Source organism: Empidonax traillii, unplaced genomic scaffold, assembly GCF_003031625.1.
Source record: "Empidonax traillii isolate 1590-97213 ecotype Southwest subspecies unplaced genomic scaffold, ASM303162v1 scaffold65:size4453928, whole genome shotgun sequence".
NCBI classification, from domain to species: Eukaryota; Metazoa; Chordata; class Aves; order Passeriformes; family Tyrannidae; genus Empidonax; species Empidonax traillii.
The window spans coordinates 1308700-1318882 of NW_020955258.1; positions in this window are offsets into that span (position 1 = coordinate 1308700).

The window sequence follows — 10183 nt, forward strand, 5'->3', positions numbered from 1 at the left end:
GGAATTGTTTTACTCATCTCTCTTGGATTAAAGCTATTTCTGGTGATTTAATGAAGAAAACTGCATGGATTTTGGGTGAAGAGAGTCCAGTTAGTGAGTTTGTTTGTGTACACATGCACTGGATATGATTCATCAAAGAATGCATTACTCTTACATTCCTGTTATCAAGGAAACAGGCAGCAGAACTGTCCCAATATAAAAAAGAGGAACAGTTGAACTCAAAAGTGTGTTCTCACAAAACCAGGCTGTAGGCAAGGGAAGAATATGTTCTTCATAAACCACACCAGACTCTTCCCATTTAATTGCAACACACTATAACCTGCTCAACAGCCTGAACCTGAAAATGCTTAATATTTTCCTCCATGTAGATTTCCAACCCACAATGACTAACAGAAAAGCTGAAAGAAGTCCAGTTTATGGGATTAGAGAAGCTCAATTTTTGAGGAATCAGAAAAACAAACTCATGTTCGAAGAGCATATTGACAGTCAGGACACTTGCTCAGATAATCTTTGCTTTTGTTTCCTTTGTCCACTGCTATGAGGTGTACTAACGTTTTTAAGACTTCTGTAGGGTCGTCTGTGCCCTTTTAACAGACCTGGCTTTGAAATGGGGTTCAATCCCTTGACAGGGGCTCAGAATCTAGTAATAAGAAAAATGGAGGCAGAAAGAGAAATGGAGAAAATCATGATAAAAACTAAAATTGAACTCCAGCCCAAAGCTTACACCTTCAGTTGAAAGCAGGAGCTGTATTCTGTGGTGAAAACATTACTCCTATGATGCCAAATAGTTATGAAGATAGAGAAGGTAATTTTGCTTAATGGGCATAGAACTCAGGAGAAATGACAATTGCTTGCTAGGTCTTTGATTCAGATTCCTTTGAAATCTAGTTGATTTTAATAGCCTTTAGAGAAAAGTACAGTGCAAAGAATCACGGACATTTCTCTGAATTAAGAAATGGACTTGTTTTGGGATTTCAGCAGAAGATTTGTTCATAAAAGACAATACCTAATTTTGTACTTATGTTCAGCTTGCAAGCAGCGCTGCTGAATTCAGAATAAAGGCCATTAGAGACATTATTCTGCCACCAATGCAAAATAACATCTTGGGATGAACAGTTAACTTCAACAAGCCTATTGCCCGCTTAGGCATAAATAACATCTCTCTCAATAGTGAAGTCTGTTCTTTGGTCAGGTTCTTACTGGCAGCTGCTTATCTTTCTAGCAAATATGGAAGGCAGCTTAATCCATTTATTCCCTCCTTGAAAACTGTGCACAAAAAGGCATGGGACTTTCTGGGGAGAGGAAAGGTCGTAAACATGTGGCACAAACATGCCATGTGATATCATGTGGTGTCCTTTCTTCCAAACAACTTTACTTTGCACACTGCTTCCATATATTCTTCTCAGGACTTCAGAGCATTTTTTTCAGCATCAGTTTAGCCTCTTAACTGCCCTGTTAGAGAAGCAAATATTATTTCCACTACTTAAAAGATTAAGAAAAAAGGGGGAAAAGTGGCTCCCCAAGGTGACATAGGAACACTGCTGCAGAGCCAGGAATAGAATTCAGATCTCCTGACTCCCTGTCTGGTGCTTCTTTAAATATATGACCATCTGCTCTCCTGCTGGAAGTATAGATACTATATGCTGACTCCAACAAGCTGGCTGCTAAGCCTGTTAGTTTATCCTCTTTCTATCCCATACTGATATCATCTCAAGCTAAGCTTTTGGCCTGGAGTCAAAGTGATTTCCAGTGTTTGAATGATTCGACCTGCTTGTTATTGTTTTAACCTTGCACCACACATATGCTCAGCTATTTGTGACTTATCTGCATACAGTCTGTGTAGCAACAGCCGCAAGCTAGAGCTGTTTTGTTTAAAGATTCCATACCGAAGCATACCACATGTTTTAAACAACTATCATACAGCAGTGAGTTTGATCCTGGGAGTTGCTGCATCCAGATTTCCTACTGAGCTGCATGTAACTTTCAAGGACAAAGAGCTTATTAAAAAGACCAAAAAAAAAGTACACACTGGTGTTTCTCCACTAACATCCTTCACTGTGTTAAGCTTTCTCAGTTAACAACTAAATTCCACACTGACTCCATCTGAACTAAAAACCTAAATGAACTAAATAGAATTCAACATGATTAATACTTTCTTAAAGCATCACTTTGATTCTGAGAAAATCATCCTCCACTAAATCTCCTCTCATTGCTGTAGAAAACTCACAGTATGTGTCCAAAACAAAATCATCACTCAGTAGGGTCAAAACAGTAATGTGCAGACTAATGTGACTTAAATCCTAGTCTTCTGCTCCACTGAAGAGAGCAATAGGTGATTCAGCTGTTTTACTAAAATATCCTCTGGTTATCACTATAGCTTTACTTGGAGGAAGCACACAGTGAATTGACAGTTTTGTTTCCCACTGTCTTGTCAGAAGAGACAGTATATTCTATAGGTATTATCTTTTTCTATGAGTACTAAATAATATTTCTTTTTTTTTCTGAGCAACGTTCAAAATATTCCAATTCATTCTAGAAGATTAAATATGTGGTTGTAATTCTATAGCATACATATATATAGCAATATGTTGTGTGGTCTGCAGTGTGAATCGTTGTTCCTCTTAGTATGCCAAGCCTTCAGCTTTCACAGCTTTGTCACAGAAAGGTTTTACTGAAAGTCTCTGCACTCCATTGTGAGTTGACAGTGCTAACTGTTCTCAAACCTCATTAGCTCCAGCAACAATCGTAGCATAAATGAGAATATATTGGAAACTATGAATTACAACAATTTTGTTCTAGAGTCATCTTGCTGAGATTTTCTTGTTCTCTCTTTTTCTGAGACTACTCTGCGAATACCCTATTAACCTTACATTTGGGACTTAAAAATAATCACAAACCAGAAAGAATTCCAGCTAACATACTCTAAATTAGAATGACATTACTGGCAAACCTCAAAATTAGTTTCATTAAGCCAAACTTGAATGTCCTGCAGATCGTCAAGTGACATAGGATACATAAGTTTCAGCTCAGTGGAACTAATTCAGGGATTGGCACATAATCTAGTAATTTCAAGATATTAATTTACAGATACTTTCAAAGATTTTTCCATAGATTTTACAGCATTTATACAAATGTATTCTCACATTTGATCACAACTGTAAGTACAAGTGTGTTGTGTCAGTGTAGGATATAATGCCAGCCTTTTCTCCACAAGTCCTGTTATGCAGTTTTTAGACAGCTTTGTTACCAGAGAGGAACTTCAAGTACCCACTCAGCAAGCAGTTCCTTCTGGAAGCAGGCAGAAGCAACCTGACAAAATCTGTATTGGTTTCATTAGGCTGGCAGAGCAGCTTCCTCAGTCACCATTTTCTTTAACCAGGAAAGAAAAATGTTATTATTGTCTTTCCTTAACGACAGGTGGCCTGAGTCATTATTTTTACTTCATCCTTCAGACAGCAAAATATCACTGCTAAGGACCTTGAGCCTTAACATATAATCTGAATTCAAAATTATATTTACCACGCGTAACTAAAGGTAACAAACACCGTTGGTTCAGTTCTAAGGGTTAATGGTAATCACGTTTACAAGGAGTTGTGCACAAAACCCTACAGTCCTTATGTAAACACAGTTCCTGTGGGAAATTTGTCGGCATAAGGATTGTGCAACTTTACTTCACAAAATAGTAGTAGTATATTTCAGGTGCAATGGTAAATTGATGAACCCAAAGTCCGCACATACAAACTGCAAAATATTGGAGTCTGATCAAAGGAAAGACTCAGTTTGCTCATAGATTTTAATGTGCCTGAATCCACTGTCAGAAAAACTAGTTATTTTTCTCACTCACCTTCTCCAGTCCTGAAAACTTCCCTTTATAAGAATACCTTCTGATGATATGATTGGAACTTGAGATTTCAGAGGTATTGCTCTGGGGAGAAGAGGATTTTCAGAAGTGTTTGATCCTGTACTGAAGTTCTGAGTGGACAACAATTAGGCAAGAATCCTTGATTTTGTGAAGAAACAAAATTTCTTGTAAAGCTTTAGTTGTCAAAGTAATACTGTTTGTTTTTAATTAGACCTTTTTAAAGAAGATGTCATGTTACATTAAAAGCCTGGCTTGTATTTTTAAGTAAAATCAATACCTTTGTATGTAAATAAATTAGTATTATTTTATTGCTACTAGCAGAACTGTAAAGGACAGCACGTAAGTCTTTATTGTTGCTTAATGGTTAAGAAACAAGCTAACTGCACTGTATCCTAGAATAACCAGCATTATTTTTAATGAGATCTATTACAAGCACTAGAATACTTTATGATTAGATGCAAATATGCTTGCATGCAATTTTTTAAACTCAAACAATATACACTGTATATAAAGTAATTAGCTTTTGCAACTACAAAACATGTTCATATTAACCTTTGTCCTCTGTTCTATCAAAAATGACACACACACTGAGCTTTCTGTTTAGTGACAGCACCACTGAGCATAAACAGTATTGTTTGCACGCATGCAGTTATGTGTGTCCATGCAAGGTGAGTAATGCTACAAACCCCTCAACCACCCTGAGAATGTTAAAAATGCTCATGATGAGCCTGAGGAATCTCAGAGATTATTAATGAAACCAATAATACCTGACAAAAGATCTCAAAGCAGTTCTTGTCCGCGCCAAACAAGTCCATTCTATGTAAGCCAGGTTTGAAGTGTGATGTATATGTATGGGTGTGACATGCAGTGGAAACAGCTTATATTTTGGTGTCTGATTTTATTAAAAATAATTGCTGCTAATAGTATCTGAGGGAGGGACTGGGCAGTGGCACTTTGAAGTGCTGTGATAGAGCTGGGTAGGTTGCAGTAAGTGTGTTGACATTGCTTGCACTGGGCACAAGGTTTGGGGTTCTTCAGCAAAGGCAGCCAAGACTTTCTCCACTCTCATGTCTGGACAGTTTCTACTCGTTGTATCAGAAGTGTATCTGAAACATCAGCCAGCTCTGCCTGGGAGAGCTTGCAAATCCAAGCAACTCAACATGGAGGCATCCCTATAGTATAGACAGGGAACACAGACACCTGGCTGTGCTGAAACTCTGCCCCTGCTGCCAAACAAGGCATTGCTTTGACTCATGCACTACCAAGATGGGTGTGGAACAAGGAATCTGGGTGTGCCGCAGGGACCTCCTGAATGACTTTCCTGTGGGCAGACAGATAAGCAATGCCAAGCAGGAAGCTGAACTCAAGATTCCCCATGTCTGACTACGTTAGTGTCAGGTAATTTATCTCTGTTCAGAGAGAGTGGCTTTGATACCTTCAGTGATGTTCTCTTTTTTCCCCTTCAAATACTGAGTTACTAGATTCAGCAAATTAATATCAAACTACCACCAGTAGTGGAAAGTTTGGAAAGTTCTATTTTTATTCTGCACCAGTATAAATCTAACCAACCTTCATCCTCCACAGTACTAACTTTTGGGGGAAATTACTGCATACTGAGAAGAAAGTCTTCTTGCTGTCATCATTGAGGTGTTCACCACTTTGTACTGTTCCTTGAGACTGATACAGAGCATATCTCCAAACACACATGCACATACATATTTTTTTTGTCTACTTAACTTTTCAGATCTCCATCATTTTCCTTACATTTACACAAAAGTGACCCAGACTGAAGATTCATTTAGAAAATGGTTTGTCCCTGCAACACATCATTCATTGGCAAAATAGAGCATGTTCTAAACCAACAGACACAAATGCATCAGCAATCTTTGCCCTCGTCTTGCCCTGTACACTGCAGTGTGGAAGGGGTGTAGGTTGCTTTTGTATTTTCCAGAGAATTCTGTGTGTCAAGGAACTGTCTGTTGTTCTGATAAAGCTGATATCTAACTGCTGAGCCATTACAAAGGGCAAGTGATAACCCAGTATTGGTCTTCAATATGTATATCTTAAAAGATTAAGTGAGTCTTTTACTATGCGATTGACATTTCAGTGTGGACTCCATGCTTGGTTTCTCCTCCCTCCCTATCTGTTGTGTACAATAACATCTAAACATACAAATATATAATCTCCTCCACAACACATCGTTGTGTATTTCCTGAATCACATCCCATCTGTGTCAGCACAAATCAAGACTTCAGTGACAATCCTCATCACTGACACCAGCCTCTGTGTAGTCAGAGACCGATTCACCAGCTGTGCCCCACTGCAGAAGGAGAACACTGGACTCACATAACAGTTCAAGTTTTCTCCTTTGAAGTTGTAGAGCCACTGCCTCAGCCAGTGTATGTTTGCTGTAGCACCCTGACTTTAAAGCAGCTGATGAGCCACCCCCTTTGCCCACAGTTTCCCACCTTTCTAAACGGTGGTCAAGTACAAGTGACATCTTATGTGCAGCAGATTCTGTACCATGAAAATCAAATGGACAAATACAGAAAATTTAGCAAGTGCCCTTTGTGGATTGAATTAATAAAAACACACTACAGCACATACTCAGGAATGAAGAATGTTCAATAAATATTGCCCCTGTCTGGAGGCATGAATAGAGTACCTTACCTGTAGCAGTGAAAAGAAATTCTCCTGTTTATAAAAAATTGCATGTTGCTTCATAAAGCAAGAGCTTATCTAGATTTTAACAGATGCCATGGCAACAATGTTACTGGAGTATGCATAGGAGCATTTTTGGAGGGAGGCAATAGGGTCAAACAAAGGCTAGCTGATTATCTGTGGACACAAGGAGTTTTGCTGCAGACACAAATACAGATTCTCATTCTTCTTGTTCCTGGGTGGCTACTTACAGTTGCCACCACATTCATACCTTCACTTTATACTGTTGTAATTCAAAATAATGAAAAAAGGGGGGAAACTAGGACTGATTTTAACCATATTTCAGAGTTCCATTATTAGTTTTAATCAACCTCTTGCTTATGCAGAGATAGTTGCAATACTTGAGAAACAGATTTTAGTTGTCTAATTCAAGCTCCAGTTTGTTTAGATTCTAGTTCTTAACAAAAACCAAACTCTTGCAATGTACTTTTGGTCCCTCTTTCCCAGTCACTTTGGAATATCTTGAACATTTTAAGAGCCAAGTGGAAGTTTTAAAAGAGAGTCCCTGGATATTTTTTGTGAATGAGAGGCTGGAGTACTTCATACCCTGAGAAGGCTGGAGTTAGGGCTCAAAAATGGTTTTAGACATAAGGAATTCCAAACAAGACAGAACTGCAGATCACCAAGATCTGCAAATCCAGCCCCTTACAGAGACAATTTGCTTTTTCAGTCACTCATTTTCATTCTGCATTACTTCACAAACTTTGTTCTGTTTTAGCTCAGATGATTCTAGTTTATTTTCTATTCATGCAAGAACCTTCCTGACCCTTGTAGCCCACATTTTCTGCCTTCCTGTTTCTTGGTTTCATTTTCGATCAGTTCACACATCCTGCAGTGCTTAACATAACCCTTGGGCCAGTGAAGTTTGCAATACACCTTACATTTGTAAATCCTTTTCTCTATGCTTTCTTTCTGATTGTGTGATATATGACAATGATCTAACCTTGTCACCCTTTGGTATGTGGATAGCCTTCAGATGACCTGGGGGTTTCACAGGATGAACAGTATATGTATTATTCTCAAGGAAAAATTTACCAGATAAGCCAGCTTTATAATGGCATTTTACTGTTTGTAATAAGATTTACAAATCAAAAATGTCTAACAGCAAGCAGCATTTAAAAACCACAAATCATAAAAGGTAGTATCTGTTTCTTTGAGACTAGCAGGACAAATACTGAAGTCCAGTATTTCAGAGCTCAAAACAAAGGAAAGATCTGTATGCTTCTACTTTTCGGACTTCTTTGTGGTCCAGGTATAAAATATGCTGCTTTCTTACAAGTCTGGTCAAATACACGATTGTTTTCTGAAGTAGAGTCCACTGTCTTTAAGTCATAGATATATAATTACTCTAAGCCCTATACTTGCTTTAACAAGCCTTCAATTCACTGAAAATCCTCCTCTGCTTCAGCAGTTTACTTAATAAATTACCTATTTTCACTTTACAGGGAGTTGGGAACCTTGGCCTTGATACAGATTGGATACACCCCTGAACCACCTTTAGTCAAACACCACAGTCTGGGTTCCATCCATTGATAAGACACACTCATGGGCTGTATGGAATAAAGCCATTTGCAGCTTCCTTGTTCCTTACTGCTCACTGAGAAAAGATTTCCATCCACTGCACATACAAAGTGTTCCAAAAATGAATAAAAGTTAGAAACACAAGTTCCTGAGTCTGCAGGCAGACTATGAAAATGGTATAGAAAGATGCAGCTTGCATCTCCAGTTCGCCTCACTGGCAGGTCAGCTAAAAACATCTATTTTTTATCTGTTTTGCTTAAAAAAGGGGATTTTGCACCTTTCACACCAAGTACTACATGCAGTGACAAACCCCATACGTGTAGGAGCAAAATAATCATTGTTGATCTTCGTTATGAGTCTCCCACTAATTTTAATAATGACTCAGGAGAGGGGAATGGTATTCTAAATACAGATTGTAATGCACAGAACAGGGGATTAGATCTTCCTTATTACACGAATTGGACACCTGAAAAACCTGGCTTTATTTTCAGCAGACTAGCCTTTTAGCATATGTGAAGATTCAAGAAACCCACAGCTCTGAAGTGTCTGGCAGTAGCTACATGGTGCTTGGAGCTATCTATCAGCATAGTATCAACATAGTTGATAGATAATATCAACACAGGAACAACATAAATTATTGAGACAGCATAAAGTAAGAAATTTTAGTAAGCACAGTGATCATAAATGGCAGACTACTACACTTCCATGCTGCTTGTATTCGTTTCTACCTATTGTTAAGGTGTTTAACAAAGAAAAAAACATATGGTGATCAGCTGATTTAATAATGTGCTATGCCATTTTGTGCCCACTGGTGGCTAATTCTGTCCAGGCTGCTGGCATCCAAGAGGACAGTATGCCTCCCTGTTTTGTCCCTGAAGGGATGGGAGTTATGTACCTACTAAGGACCTGACCGAAAAGCTCAGAGGGAGCAGTTCCCCAGCCAAAGCCAGAGCCACAGCTGACACTGCATCATTGGTTTGCAAGGCTCCAACTTTAAACAGCACCAAGTGCTTTCCCAAACACAGCTCTGTGCACTACCTGATGTCCCACCACCGAGTATTTCAGACTTCCTCCAGCACAGTCTGGGACCACGAGTCAGTCAGCTCAGAACAGCAGCACTGACCAGTGTTTCACGGCTGAAATTGTACAGACAATGCTTTCCTCAAGTAGCAGATCCGAAAAAGGCAGCATAACAAACTTCTCACCAAGTCAAGCAGATGAACTTTGCTCTGGTTGTTAATTTTACAGTTGCATCAAATCTGTTTTCCTGTATGTGCTGCATTTCAGAGACTGAAATACTGAACAGCTCTCTCTGCTTTTTATGCCAGACAGCCATGACAATGCTGCTTTGGTTGCACTGCTTCCTTCATAAATATGCACTGTATTCTATCTACATGTTCCACGAGAACTTGGGCAATGAATTTTTCTTAATAATGTTTCTTTTCACCTTACCACTGCAATACCTTTTTTACCTCATCACGGTAGTAGTACCTTAACCATGTGTCCATGCTACTTCAGAAAGACAAAGAACAGAGTGCTTGTAGCTCATCAAGTGAAGCAAGGGCACCACGGTTAGGTAGCACACAGTCACTGTAGCAAGTATTGCCATTTCCCTCCATGCTGATGGGGCTGTGGTGCAGCAGAGTTGTGACTGAAGATCTGATTACTCTACAGAAACAAGCAAGCTGTTGTTGGCAAATGTATTTTGAGCACTCAATGCTCTAAGTACTTCAGCAACTCCAGAACAAAATGCATTTTATCAGCACATTACCAAGAACAGAAAATGCATCCGTTCCTTCTGCTCCTTCAAAGGCCCAAAGCTGCTTTGCACTTCTAGAACTCTGCCACCTTAATCAACTGCACCACTACATAACAGGCCAGTGGAGATGCATCACAGTATGTTATGAACAGATCTGAGTATTTCAACACCTCTTTGAATAATTGTGGAAACACTAATATCAGAAACAGAGAGCAGGCGTCAGTTTTTAAAGAAGACATGGAAGACCTGTGTTCTTGTAGTGAGATATCTCAAAATCTCTGACAGTAGCAGTGAAACAAACAGTTCAAAAGAAAAAGCAT